The sequence below is a fragment of the Ziziphus jujuba genome, chromosome 2 (assembly GCF_031755915.1).
Source record: "Ziziphus jujuba cultivar Dongzao chromosome 2, ASM3175591v1".
NCBI classification, from domain to species: domain Eukaryota; kingdom Viridiplantae; phylum Streptophyta; class Magnoliopsida; order Rosales; family Rhamnaceae; genus Ziziphus; species Ziziphus jujuba.
Window position 1 is genome coordinate 32,907,481 of NC_083380.1, and position 15,831 is coordinate 32,923,311.

General features: G+C 32.9%; 1 long non-coding RNA gene across 2 annotated transcripts; it reads left to right on the forward strand.

Moving 5' to 3' along the window:
* Positions 1 to 929: 929 nt before the first annotated feature.
* Positions 930 to 5,846, forward strand: LOC125419859 (uncharacterized). 2 transcript variants are annotated; one of them, XR_007238627.2, is made up of 4 exons: positions 930 to 4,038; positions 4,162 to 4,281; positions 4,593 to 4,680; positions 4,787 to 5,846. It is a non-coding gene; the product is annotated as an uncharacterized LOC125419859 (long non-coding RNA). The 2 variants fall into 2 exon arrangements; XR_009635714.1 differs by having other exon boundaries at positions 4,615 to 4,680.
* The last annotated feature ends 9,985 nt before the right edge of the window (positions 5,847 to 15,831 follow it).

Consider the following 15,831-nt stretch of genomic DNA (forward strand, 5'->3'; position numbering starts at 1 on the left):
TTGACAGACACTAGAAGAGGAAACTGTTTAAAACAAGCAGCCAAACAGGCCCTAGAGATCAGTAGGACTGTATATTGAATAATTGCAAAGATACCGAAGGAAAATTAACCATCCATGAAGGTTGGCTTGCTAAGATTTTGCACTTGGAACTCTACTTGTACAGTCCATGTGCATAAAGGTTAGTAATCAATCTTTTCCTGCTACTCTGTTTTTGTTTTGTGACGGCAATATATAGATATTTCAAGCTTAGACGGCAATATTGTCATGTCCTAAAGAAGCTAATGAGTGACAAATCTCAGTTCCTCCTTATAATATATATCAAATGAAGTTTGCCATATATTTATTGCTGCAGAGTATCAGCTGCGTGATTGGAAGAAAGACAATGGGATAAAGGCAATGCAATAATGAAAATTTTGGCCTACCAAATATTCAATTAGTTAAGTGTTAAAGATAATAACAATTAGAAATGCATATGGAGAAACTAGTCTTTTAAGCCCAGAAGCAGAGAGGTCTCAATCCACACCAAGCAATACAGATACAAAGCATACCTATATATTTTATGCTGACAATTGAAGAATTAGGGTACTATTTTCAGAATCCATAACAGTATTTTGTATGTTCATTGCTGAACCAAACTCACATGTACAGATAATATATGTACATTGTTCCACATAGCCTACAATGATAATTCTTTATTAGTATGGTGGAAGCTACAGATAAATTGCTAGTACTGGATTCTTCTACACGTGATATATCTCTGAAACATAGTAACTTAATAAATTATTCTAGGTCAAATTCATATATATATATATATAACCAAAATATTGGTGGAACACACTATGACCACATTGCCAAAAGATTATATATATAACCCAAATATTGTTGGGACACATTAATCTTACCCTCTAACCAAAGGATTGGGTGTGGATGAGAAAGAATATGACAAAATAAAAATAAATATGAATTTCATTTGATTAGTTGTCTCGATGCATGGCTTTTGAAGTATACGAAATGTAAAAGCTATTGTGTTTGGATTTCTAAGATATAGAATAATTTATAAATTTGTTTTACAAATTATTTGGTGTCACCAAATTGGTGATGATACTAGCGAGCATTTGAAATCTATGTAACTACCCTCCTCGCAGATCCCTATCAACAAGACCAACAAAAAGAAAAGAAAAAATGAATTACTATACGAACACAAAGACTACAATTAAGACCCGACCGAAATATTAAATTGAGTATAAATGCTTTGATAGTTTGTTGGCCCTATAAGTCTCTCTTTATCTATGCATAGAGTTTTAATTTCTTTTTGGTAAGATATGTAGAGTTTTAGTTAGTAATTTATTACACCCATATAAGTTATCAAGAGCATCTCCTAGAGTACTTTTTTTCTTTTTTTCTTTTTTTCTTTTTTAAGAGTTTATCTTTAGATATGTTGTAATAATTATAAAGTCAATAAAAGTCAATGATATTTTAAATGTCCCGCTTTCATAAACTTTGACTTTTATAGGGTTGTTTTTAGAAGCTTATGTAAAATAAGTAAACACTTTTTTTCCATAAAATAAATCTTTTTATGAATTGATGCTAGGATATATCATCACCTCAAAAAGCCACATAGTTGGTGTTCAAGATTTTTCGTGTGATCCGACCAAGGGACTAAGAGAAGCAAATAGTTGAAAGCACTTCAACTAAAAGTGTTTGGATTCCTGTGGCTAAATTAAGTTATATAATTTATGAATGTTAATAAACTTATAAAAGTTATGAATATTAATAAAATAATTCTGATTTGAAGAATGTTTCACAAGTGTGCCTTTATTTTGGTTCATATTATTGATGCAGTGAAGAAACGGAAAAGCCTAGAGATTGAAGACATGCCGTTGACAAGTTACCATTACTCAATAACTTGTGTTTTACTGATGGCGCCCATTAGGTTTTGCTTTTCTAGTTTATTACATAATAGGTAGTTTTATTTTTGTTAGAAGCAGCTATTCCAAAAGATGCCTTCTTTATTTTCTCTAAGCTTCACATATGAAACATCTTCTTCTTAACGAAGCAGACTTTTCTTGCTTTCATTTCTGGTTTTCTGAAAGCTTGTATGCTTTTTTAGATCAATGAAATTGAGTCTTTGAAGTTTCAGAGATGTTGCTCTGCTCTTGTTTTGAGTTTGACATTTATTCATTTAGGTTTCCGAGTCAGTTATGATGGTGAAGAGTCTAAACTGTCATCTCAGTAAGCAATCTTATTAGCAGTACCTAATCTTTTATAGATATTATAATTTGCATTTCTTTTTTTTTCTTTTTTTTTTCTTTTTTTTAATGATTGTCGGACTGTTTCAATATTGGAAAGCATTCTTCTCATATGCATTATTATAAGGACATTTATAAGATCTTCAAAAGTTCTGAGTTCCAAATTTGAGCTGAGAGTAACATATACTTCGAAGATGAATCAGGTACATAGTCCTCCAGTCACCTTTTTCTTCCCTTTTTGTTCGTAAATTAATACTTTATATGATAAACCTGATTTCTTACTTTTGCATATTTAATGTATTGTTGGGATCTACAAATTCTAGATATACCTGCATACATACTTTCTCTAAATCCAAAAAAAAAAAAAAAATGCCACTATTTCGATACAAGTATTCTGTTCATTCAGTATTTCTTTCAACTAATACAGATAAAGAGGAGTGTATATATAGTCATTGCAAAGATGAGAAAGGCATATTGACCATCCACGAAGATTGGCTTGCTTAGATAGAGTTTCACTTGAAACTGTGCTAGTACAGCTACATAGAAGTCAATAATCAATCTTTTCATACTTCTTAAAACAGAGCCACTCTGTTTTGCTTTTATGACTACATAATACATTTTCAATATTCTTTTATCGTGAAAGAATCTAATGACTGATAAATTTAAATTTGAACTTTTTTTCGTCCTCCCATATCAAATGAAGTATAAATAGGCATAGTCTCTTATGAGATTGTAATGTATCCCATTGCGTAGTAACGCATATATTTCCTTTGCCATAGCTTCAATACTCTGTTTTTATGCCTCTGTTTTTTCAATTTCATTATATCCGATTTCCTCCAAATACATTCAGCACTCCTTATCAAAATTATTTCAAATATAACCCACCACATAATATTATTAGACTACAAGTCCTTTCTAGTAATAGTTGCAAAAGTAAGAGGCTAATATAAGATTTGTTAAAGGTTCCCAATGTAGGTTTTTCCGAAGTCCAATAGAAATTAAAACTGCCATCTCTAAAAAAAAAAAGGCCATTCTAAGCATTTATCAAAGACGTGACAGCAAACCAAATGAGGAATTATTTTGTGTTTGATGATGTGAGAGAAACTTTGTTGATAGATTGTTGCATTTTTACGTTCTTGATGGTGGATTCTACTTCATGTCATTCCTCTGGATGCATACTCAGTTTTAAGTTGAATTACATAGTACTGATTTCCAATCAGTTTTGGTATTCTTTAGTCAGAAAGCTATACACTAATAATTTCTCATTTCTATTATTATTATATTTTTACTGAAAATTTGTAAATCACAAATGCTTAAGAATTGGATCATGCTTACAAAACGTTACCGTACAGAAATTATTTAACTAGTCAGACATCATACTGGAAAAGTGGTAATTATCCAGTTTCAAGTAAGAAAGTCTCTCAAAATCCTGTATTAACGCGCTTCGGTGGTAACCTCCACCTATAAAAAATGACTTTTATAGTTTGTTTAGAATAGTGAATATCTTCCTTGTTGCATTATCTTATCTGTACTTTCATAAACATATGAATTCCTAATTCTGTTTCTGAGAGAGGATAAATGTGTTTACCATAATGTACATTCTCATTCTCATTATTATTATTATTATTATTTATTTATTTTTTTTTTACTTTTTCTGTTTGCAGAATGACAAAGCAAAAAACATTTGTGATTGTCTGATAACAATGGAAGGCGTCAGTATGAAATTGGAGGAAGCTTTTTGTTTGTTCCTTCTGGGTGAAGTGTGCTCCTCTTTCACTCCTACAATTTCGTATGTTACTGCTTCATTTAAATACATTAGAAATGTCTCGGTTTTAGCAGTTAGGAATATTAGTTTATCAGTCTTTCCTTCTTGTACCTCAATGTAGTACTTTGGTTCTATCTTGGTTTCCAGGGTAATAAGGCTGAGGTGGTTGAAAAGGTTCAGCAGTTTGAGTTAAATTCAAATCCTGCTGTGCTAAATTCAGTCCCAGGGAAGGATGTTAAAGATGCTTTTGGTTAAAATCAATTGTTGGTATGTTTTCTTTTGCGTATAGGAATTCTTATATTAGGTCATATTTTGAACATCCATTTTGAATACACCCTACTTGCCAAAAGTGTATCCCTGTATTGTCCATTTGAGTTTTTATATTCACTCAGAAATTATGGTTACTGAATATATCTTGCTTTGATGGACTATCACACTTGTTTTTCCCTTATGACTAAATCTAGTGCTTAATATCATGATGCTTTGATGGACTGTTTCCACATGGTGCCACTTCAAGTTAACTTATTTCTTTTCAAACTTTATGTCTGTCTTCAATTCAGTACTCTTTCTCATGACAGAATGTCTGCTGAAAATGACCAGGAAAAGTGGCTGAAGGATGCTGTGCTCACTGTGTTTCTAGACACACGGGATTGCCGTCCATCCTTGGTGAGATTTATATTTGATCGAATGAAAAGTGTAACTGCTTTAGTTTCAACCAGAATGTTATTTATAAATGTTTGGTTTTCTGGTAAACTTTTTTAATGGTGAAAAGAAAATAGCTGGGAACAAACAAAATTAAAGGAGCACCACAAACTGTGGCTACTATAAATCACAGACCATTGTCCAATACTACTTTGTCAGAGCGGAGGGATTTTGGGAAATCTCTTTCTCGTATGAGCTCTTATCCAAATCTAGGTACAACTGTCAAGCAGCTAGCTCCAATTGATTTGCAAAGTTCATTGATTTTGGACAAAAATAGCAACGGAAACAACAGTGGTGCACCATCTGTTCAAGTGAAAACAAATATTCGCATGCACCATAATAAAGTTTGGGAGAGGTTAACTTCCGTTGCAGTACTTGGATGCATTGTCCTTGCTACTGTTAAGTTACAAGGATGAATATAAATGAGTCTCTTTCTCGTATGAGCTCTTATCCAAATCTAGGTACAACTGTCAAGCAGCTAGCTCCAATTGATTTGCAAAGTTCATTGATTTTGGACAAAAATAGCAACGGAAACAACAGTGGTGCACCATCTGTTCAAGTGAAAACAAATATTCGCATGCACCATAATAAAGTTTGGGAGAGGTTAACTTCCGTTGCAGTACTTGGATGCATTGTCCTTGCTACTGTTAAGTTACGAGGATGAATATAAATGAGAAGAGAAGTGCATCTTGGGTCGCTAATAAATCTGAAGCATATCCAAGTTCCGTTGCATGGCCACCAGATTACACGGTGGATAACAATGTAGTTCCTGCTTACATCAATGGAAATGGAATGGCTGGCAGATTCAAGAAGCTCTTTACAATAGTTACTAAGAAGTTCAAAAAATTCTCTGATGCTGGAGATGCACAAGCGTGCCGTGCTGCTGGTCTCTCATCTATGATGGCCGTTTCAAGAAGGCTGATGCGTATGGAAGAAGCTGAAGCACTCGTTAAGCAATGGCAAACAATTAAAGCTGAAGTTCTGGGTCCTAGCCATGAGGTTCATAGCCTATCTGAAATCCTTGATGAGTCAATGCTTGCTCAGGTAATTTTATTCTTTTATGTATCCTATAAAATTGATCTTTGAAATTATTAATATGAATGTTAAGTAGCTGATGAATTATTTGATAACCAGTGGTACGTATCCAGTTTAGGTTCAGTTTTCTTTCCAAAGGCTTGATTACTCAATTACTATAAAGCCAAAGTGGTCATGGAATGGGGTGGTAGTGGTCTGACTAAGTGTTGCATATTCCTAAGTTTGCATTCTAGTTATGATTTTGACATTGATTTAGCTGTAATTCAAAGAAAAATAAAAAATTTCAAGTTCAAATAAGATACTAACAATTATAGGAATTGGACATATGTTGAGTTCCCTGAAGCTTTAAAATGGTTCATGGAATTAACACGATAGATGAATTTTTCTGACCATGAAATTTCAAAGCCTTGATGAGGAGGGCTGACCTAGGTGATACACCATCTGAGGAGGTCTTTTTTTTTTTGTTTTTTTTTTGGGGTTGCTGAAACTGAAGAGTTCATATCTTTGCACATAATTAAAACCTTTTTCTTATCACTACGCGAAAATTGATATCTAGCGACACTCACTTAGCGACGCTACGAAACAAATGCGTTTGCAAAAATAAAATTGCGACTCTAAGGTTAACCCGTCAGTAAAAATTCAATAAATATACGACGCATCCCAAAACACTCGATGTCAAACGGTCGCTAAAAACAACAACACACGATACAATCGTTAAGAGTAGTTGAATATGCAGCTAAACAGAGTCGCTTTTAATACTATGCGTATATTTTATCTGAATTGTATTGTTTAAAGGCTAGACTTATGAAAAGTTATTAACCATCCACTTATCTATGTTTACATAATAACAAAATTTAATTATACGACGTTGTTGTTCAATTATATAATTTTTCATGTACAATTTATTCTTGCAAATCTCTTAAATAGTATTCTTTTTTTCTTTTTTTAAAGATATTGGTAACAGCCAATGCAAAGACTTCTTTGTGCATCGCCTGTTTTTTTTTTTTTCTTTTAATCAATCTAATTTTATTTCAACTTCAAATAACGTGAAAAAAAAATTCAAGCAACATAACTGAGCTGGTCTTTTTTTTTTTTTTAAATATAGGTAACAAGCGACCCATAGTCTCATTTATGCGTCGCCTGTTCTTTTGTTTTCTTTTTTTCTTTTAATCAATCTAATTTTATTTCAACTACAAATAACTAGTAAAAATATTAAAACAACATAACTGAGCTGGTTTTCTTTTCTTTTTTTTTTCTTTTTTTTTTTAAAGATTTTAGTAATAGGCGACACACATTGTGCGTCTCCGCCTCAAGTTAGTAATAGGCGATGCACATTGTGTGTAACCTGTAACAGTTCAGTCCACCTGCATGGGATATTGTCTGTTTTGGGCCCAGCCCGCATGGTTTTAAAAGGCCTTTCAAGGGAAAGGTATCCACACCCTCTTATAAGGCATGTTTTATTCCCATTTCCAACCGATGTGGGATCTCACAATCTACCCACTTTTGGGTCCAGCGTCCTCGCTGGCATACCGATCTAGATACCGGCTCTGATATCAACTGTAACAGCCTAGTCCACCCGCATGAGATATTATCCACTTTGGGTCCAGCCCGCATGGTTTTAAAAGGTCTCTCAAGAGAAAGATATTCACACCCTCTTATAAGGCATGTTTTGTTTCCTTTTCCAACGGATGTGGGATCTCACATCACCAGTTACCAATATCTATAAAAAAAAATTAATAATAAATAGCTCAATTATATTGCTCTAATATTTTCACTAGTTATTTATAGTTGAAATAAAATTAGATTAGCTAAAGAAACCAAAAAAAAAAAAAAAAGGATAACAGGCGACGCATAATCTTCATTGTGCATTGCCTATTACCAAAATCTTAAAAAAAAAAAAAAAAAAAAAACAGCTCAGTTATGTTACTCAAATATTTTCACTGGTTATTTGTAGCTTAACTAAAATTAGATTGATTAAATGGGAAAAACAAAAAAAAAAAAAAAAAAAGATGACGCACAATGGAGCCTATGCGTCGCCTATTACCAAAATCTAAAAAAAAACAGTTCAGTTATGTTGCTCTAATATTTTCACTGGGTATTTGTAGTTGAAATAAAATTAGATTGACTAAAAGAACAAAAAAACAAAAACAAAAAAAACAAAAATTGAACCGAGGACCTTTTACACTCTGAAGGAATCACCACAACACCAAGCCAAAGTCGCCAAATGGATGAAAAGGCAACTCATTTGCAACAACTGTGTCACCTTTTCACTCAACCAATTTTTAACTTTTTTTGAATTTGAAAGTTGTTTTTAGTAATTTTTTAATTTTACAAATATGTTTTTTTTTTAATTTCTAGATGAGCAGTCAACAAAACTAATTAAAGATTAAAAAAATAATAATAAAACATGGAATAGGTGACGCATTTTAATGAAATTGCATCGCCTATTCCTTCAATTTTTTTTAATTTTTTTTTAAGAAAAAGCAATTTAATAGACTTTCAATTTTTAAAAACAAGTAAGCTATCATTTAACATACTTATGTAGATAAATTGGTCAATGAATGCTTGTTGAATTAGAATTCTATATTCGTTACATAATGCATCGCTTGATCCCACAATTCAAGAACAAGCGACCCTTCTTGAAGAGAATGCGTCGCCTGTTCTCTCAATTAAAAAAAACAAAAATTTTAAAAGACATGCGAATTTTATAAAGAATGAAGGTGTACTTGAAAAACAGAAAAATAAACAGTAATCTTCGATATTTTGCTTCGCATTTTTAAGAAATATTTTCAGTTTTTATTTGTAGATGAAAACTAAAAAATTAATGAAAGAAAAAAAATGAAATTGAGAGAAAATGCGTGTTTTTGCCATTTTTTGAAAATTTTTGGCGCATTTTAAAATTTTTATGTGCGCCTTTAAATCCCTTTTCTTTTTTAAAACTATATCTATCTAATAGATATTAGATTTGGAAGTAATCTAAGAGATATTTGAAGAGTGGGATATTTCGGGTTTCATTTTTCATTTGTTTATGTTGTTGTCGGCCGGGAAGCTGGATTTCTCTGTGTTGCATGATTTTCTGGGTTTTTTCTTTCTTCGTCTCCATTGTTTAGGTGAGTTTCTTTTTTCTTTGTGGTTGGCGGAGACATGTGATGGGTTGGATTTTTTTCATTTTAACCGCAGGTTGGTTCATTTAATCTTGCTTTTGTAGAAATTTTGTCTGTGATATTGGTTGACATTGTTTTGCTAAGTTCAACAAGTATTTTATGTTGAAGATCAATTTGATTCGAGATGGTTTTTTGTTTTAACTTCACCATAACATCGTACTTTTGTTGAAGAAGATGTTCTTGGAGATACTACAATGGCTCACAATACACTTGTCATATAGTTGCCAAGTATTGATAAAAATGATAATGAGGATGAATGTGAGAGTGACTATATTTGTAATGACTGTAAGGGGATATGGATAAATAATATCTTCTAAATAAATTGGTACGTATATTTATTAACTTATGTTTTAAGTAATATTTATAACATTTATTATTATTCATTTAATTATTTTTTTGATCCGCTTCATTATGTGTTTTCCACTTTTAATTATGAGAAATGCACCTCGCCAAATCTTAAGAATGATGGTAATATTTTTTAAATTTTCATTTACTAAATTACAAATTTAATAATGATTAATATTTTATTTATTTTGCATAAGTATTAATAACTTTTTTAATTTTTCCATACGCAGTATGAGAGTGTAATATCATCAACAAGAGGATGTCAACTTCCATCTCAATGAGTGTACATTTATGGAAGTTTAATTAATATTAAATTTATTATGAAAAAATACAATAGTTTACAAATTATGTAAAAATATGTCAATGAGATAATATTTAATTTATTTGATAATTAATTTTTTATGAAAAAAAAAATTATTTTAAATTTTTATATTCTAATTATTAGGACCTGTCCAAAATCCCTTCCCTGAACCCTAGACAAATCCTGATCCTAGGGAGACCCTACCAGACCGTCCTATGGAAAATCCGGTAGCATCTCCCCTAAGGGTAAAATATGCCCAAAATTTACCTACATGAAAATGCACTCCTATATGGTACCACATTATCCTTCCCACCTTACTACAATAATTTCCACAATAGCAGCACTTCGATAACAATTTATATAAAACACATACATATATATATCCAATAGGAATAATCAACTAAATAAACAACCAATTATACCTTTAATCATTCACGTCCACCCACACCACCCACTTATTGCCGTACATTTCAAATACATGTCAAATATTGTGTTACAAAATATACCGATGCGTAATATAGGAAGAAAAGTAAAACAATCATCACATCAACAACAATAATAATAATAGCAATCGTTTTCATGATAAAAATAGTACTAATATCATCCGTCATATTTACTCGAAGGTAATCACTTGTCCAAGGGCTATCACATAATCACAGCTGTTCCAAAGACTATCTCACCTGCCCAAAGACTACCACTTGTCCAAGGAATATTATACTTGCCCAATGGCTATCTTCCTTGCCCGTAGGCTGTGATACTTGTCGGGATTATATCATATGATGATAATAATAAACTAAAAATAAAAATAAAATTAATAATCATAATGATGATGATAATATTAGTAATAATGAAAATAATTGTAAACATAATTTTGATAAATAATAATTGTAATATTAATAACAAGAATAATATTAATGCTAGTAATGACAACAAAAATAATTAAGTATAATGTTAGAAACTCAGGTTATGAATAGATAGAATAGTATGAGGTCAAATAATATTTTAAAATTCAAAATATATTATTGAATATATGCTCTTATTAGGGGTACAAACGATACCCTCCAACATGCTGCGCAATCCATGATTCCAGCTGTTGTCGGTACACTGCTACCAATACAGTTCAGGGTGGTTGTCTAGATTGACTGTCCAATCCCCTGGACTCGTAGGCAACATAGTTACGAGGGTAGCTCTTCATGGACCACATCGGATCGCTGTCCCCGTACGGTATGATACATACAAATATAAATTATTTATATATATATATGTACAAAGGATACTTGATGTACATACTATATATCAGTAGTGTCCTACGATGCCCAGTATCCCAAAGAACCATTTGACGGGGAGGTTATAGAGAGAAAACCGGCATCCAGGCCACTATGGCATCCCAGCAGTGCCGATGCTAAAAACTCAATCCCGGCCACGGAGGGGGGCGGCTATGGCCAATATCAAACTTGCCTGCCCTCAGTCCGATGGCAACCACGGGAGAGTACAAACCTGCGTGCTCATCACACTCCACCAGTGTGCTACTCACATCCATAACTACAGAACACCGGTACTGTATGGTGCATCAAAAATCGATAAAATTTATAATTTTGATCACAACAAGTCAATATAATCAATTCCTCAAACCTTCAATTCAATTTATATCGAAAATATTATCAGTGAAGCCATATAAAAAGTTATATATAGTTAAATACATAAGATTAAATACTATCCAATAAATCATATATTTTCAAATATCAAAATCTCATAAACACCGCTAGATTAAATACTTTCTTTCAAATTTATATAATCCACATATATATAATTATATAATTTCATATAAAATCACACACCTCCATATTTATATATATATATATTTATATATATATATATTTATATATATATCCAAAGCTTTAACGATATATATATATATATTTGAATATACATACATATATGCATCACTTGTTCACAATACGTGATTATATATATCAATCTATACACATGCTAACTATAATTTTTGTTTAATAATTCCAATCAACATACAAGTAAACTCACAAAAATCTATAACGATCCTTTCACACCTTCTGCTTAATATTATCAACATTGTCCACCTTAATTTGATAAAATACAAGATGAACCCGTATGGCCTAAACTGCAAATTTGGGATTTTTCAGTGTTTTGATAATTAATTCAAATTGATCGTTTCTTTAACTCCCAACAATCATCAATAACTTAATTGTAGCAACAATTAGTAAAAACTTGTTCAATTTCTGTCCAATTTTAGCATAAACATAACTTAGCTTCATCAATGGCAACTTTCTAAATACTCAACTATAATTCACATTCTAGCTACCAATTTGAGGCTTATGATGAGAGCATTAAGGATATACCTTCAACTGGCTCCACCGACGCCGAAGGTCGCCAGAATCCTACCATGAAGTTGCTGCCAAAATGGGCACTTGTCATATCTCGCGAATGAGCAAGATTTGAGCCAATTCGAGATTGGAAACGAACTCAAGGGGCCCAAATTTCATGGGAAAGGACCCGTCACATGGCCGGTAGCCACCGGAAAACCAGGCAACAGGGAGGACATAGGTCACCGGTGTTAGACGCCGATCCCAGCGCGTCCATCGGCCAACTGACTAGAGATTCGACGGTCGGGCTTGCCTAGCCGTGGACCATCCCATCACTTGGTGCGTGTGGCCATCCGATGGCCGGAAGAGTTGCAAACAGAGAGAGAGGGACCGACCGGAAGGATAGAGGAAGAGAGAAGAAGAAAGAAGAAGAAGAAGAAAGGAAGGAGAAAGTCCCATGGGTATTTTCCCACGTGGGGGAGAAGAAAAGAAAAAGAAAATAAATAAATAAATATATAAAATAATATTAAAATAATAATATAATATAATAAAATAAAATAAAATAGTAAATAATGTAATATTTAATTGTCTGAAATGTGGCATTTCCTTGTCGTGACACATGGCACCCTTTATAATGCTACACATGGTGTCACTATTCATGCACACTCACAGATCGATAAATAGTAATAGCTATCTCGGAAAAACTTCACAGGTCCGTAACTTTCCAACCACATACCTAAATCGAGCGTGCCTCTAGCCTACGAGCTCGTATCGACAAGTACTTTACAACCATATATAAGTCAAATCTCAATTTTACAAGAATAAAAAGTCAACTCGGGCACCCTCGGACAGTTCGAACCTCAACTTGTTTTACTCATAACTTTCAAACTGTAGCTCCATTTTTTACGTGCTACTAGTCTACGGACTTGGGTTGATGCGTACTTCCAATGGTGCCTCAGTCAACCTAGAATTCTTATCAAGTCAAAAAGTCAAAATTTGACCATTCTTGGTCAATGGCAGTCAAACCCAATCAACCTTGGTCAACATGAGAAAATTCCAGCTTGCTTTGGGACGGGTGTTACACTAATTATTTTGGATGAAGCTAGTTTTAGTTTTTTTATATTTTAATTATTTTTATATTTTTACTATTTTAATCACTTTTCACAAAATTAAAAAAAAAAAAAAAGAATGGGCGACACTATTTTACTATTTTTACTATTTTTAACGCATAACAACATCGTCTAACATATTTGGCGACCTTCACTTGCCTATTTTTAGCGACTCATATATTTAGCGATGCTTTAAAATAAATCACTAATAGCTTTTTTAGCAACTCTTCCGAACAGTATCGCTAAATAATGCGTCGCTATAAGTGGACCATCATATCTAATACAATGCTGAGAGGATAGCTAAAAGCGTAGCGTTGCTAAATAGGCGACTCTATGAATGCGTCGCTAAATAGGCGATTCATTAGCGACGACTATATTTAACAATGCTATATGAAACATCGCTAATATATTTTTAGCGACATTGTGATGAAGCATCGCTAAATAATGAATCGCTATAAGTGGATTGAAAGAATGTGTCACTAAAAGTCAATATGCATCGCTAAAAACTCTAAAATAGGTGACTCTCATACTGCATCGCTTGTTGTCTTACGGCTTTAGCGGCAGGACATTAGGTGACGTCGTGCGATACGTCATTGTTTATTTTGTGCGATGCATTTATTGCATCATTTATCAATGCGATTCTAGTAGTGTATTATTTTCTTCGGGCTCGAGTTTAATGGATTTTCTTCTTTAGTTCATAGTGGTATGGTTTGGCTGATGCTGCCAAAGCGAAGTCTTGTTGTTGGAGATTTGTCTTGTTGGAATTGTCTATTTTGCGAGCTGAATTTTGTCGAATGGACTTGGATCAGAGATGGCAGAAATTAAGGCTCTTCCAGAGGAAGCAGCTGAACTTGTTAATGAATCTGAGCAAAAGAAACCAAACTATTACAGGTATGTTGGATCATTAGATTTTTTTCTTACCATTTAGTTAATGAAGAGAATTAAAGAAACCTAGTTGGCCGAAACTATACTTCCTTTCCTAATCTAAGTTTGATTAATTAATTCCTTTATATTAAATAAGGAATTAATTAATTTACAATAAAATAAAAACCTTCCTAAAGTTATTTGTCCAGAAAATAAATAAATAAAAATCCAAAAAAAAATAAAGTCAATCGCAAATTAGGTAACGAGTTGACTTTGACATCTAGGCTGAATTATGTCTTCGACCGAGCTAACTTATGTCTGCCTGATGTCCGAGCTAACTTATGGCCTATCCGAGCTAACTGATGTCTGTCCGAGCTAACTTGTGTCTGGCCGAGCTAACTGATGTCTGTCTGAGCTAAGTTACATCTGATGTCTGAAGTCCGAGATCAGATGTCCGAGGCAAGGGTGTCCGATATAAAATGTCCGATGTATGGGTATTCGCTGTATCAGCTTCCACCACTTGGATACTTAAAACAGGTCTTTTATCTTCAGGTATGGACAAGTCCTTTTGAGAATGAATTACTTTCTGGATAAAGGCAGCAAGATTGTCCTTAAACCTCTTAGCTTGAGCCCTAGTGATCGGTCCAGTCTTCATCCGTACCGGATCAGTACCCCAGTGAGTTGTCGGTGGTGCGAGCTTAGGCGGGTTTGCATCAAAGCCGACTTCTAGAGATCAGCCCTAATGACTAATACCTTTTTGCTAACATGGTTCTTCCCTTCTAAAATTCTTTTTTCTTTGGAGACCTCGGAAAATTCAATATTGGGTCTCTATTGAGAATAATTCATCACAAATTAGAAATTTATCTTTTTATTTTTTCCACAGATGAAAGGGACTTAATGTTAACTTTGCTTCTCTTTACTTGTATATTTATGTATGTTGAAAGTTGAATATCAGTTGTAGTCGAGGAAATGCAAGTTGTTTATCCAAAACTGAGGAATAAGTGTAAAAAATTGTCATTATCTTGTTGAAGATTAATTTTCAGAATGTATTGATTCAGTAATTGAGTTCTTTTGTGCTTCAACAGTGAAATGAAATGCTTTTAATGAAGAAAGACATGTAATGGAGTCTAAGCTTTTGAAAGCAAACACACTACTTGACCACAATTTGTAGTTTGAGCTAGCTGCCTTTGGTTGGATGTGGCAAACTGTTTTATTTCTAGGTTTCTTTTATTTTTTAGTTTTCTTGAAAAGCAAAGTCAAGCTTTCTACCATTAGGCATCAAATCCTTTTCATCAAAATTTGATAGGATATTAGTGGTTAATAAAAACCTAAAATATAGATAAGAGAATATGATAATATTCTACCACATCATTTGATGGTCTAGCAAATTTTTTTTTTAAAGAATTAAAAAATGGATAAAAAATGAAATTATTAATTTTGCTTAGAAATATTGGCATATGTTTGATACAAAAATTTAATTGATTCCGCTCACACGAATTACAATAACTCATTCATTATTATTTCTTTATTATTGTTTTTTTTATGTTTTTGGAGGTGGCAGTGGAAGTCTAACCATTTAATATTTTAAAAGCACATTTTAAAGGAAAAACCTGAATAGAAAATTGGCCACAAACCCTATAAAGCTAAGGAAAACAATATTTTAATTTGTCAAAGCCGTAGAAATAATTGGCTAGGAAGTAGAGTCCTTTTCTCAATCGTAATCTCAAGAAAATCTTTCTCCTTCTAAGCTTTGCAATTTCAGCTTTCCATCTACCAGTCAAACAAGCCAATGGTAGAATCACTTCTCTTCGGGTTTGCTGAAAGGATCATTGGGATGGTAGCTTCTTCAGCTATGCAAGAAACTGGATTGCTTTAGGGGTAAACAAGGCACACTCAGGACTTGAAGACACCATTTCATTGATCAAAGCTGTACTTATTGATGCTGAGGAGAAGTTGGT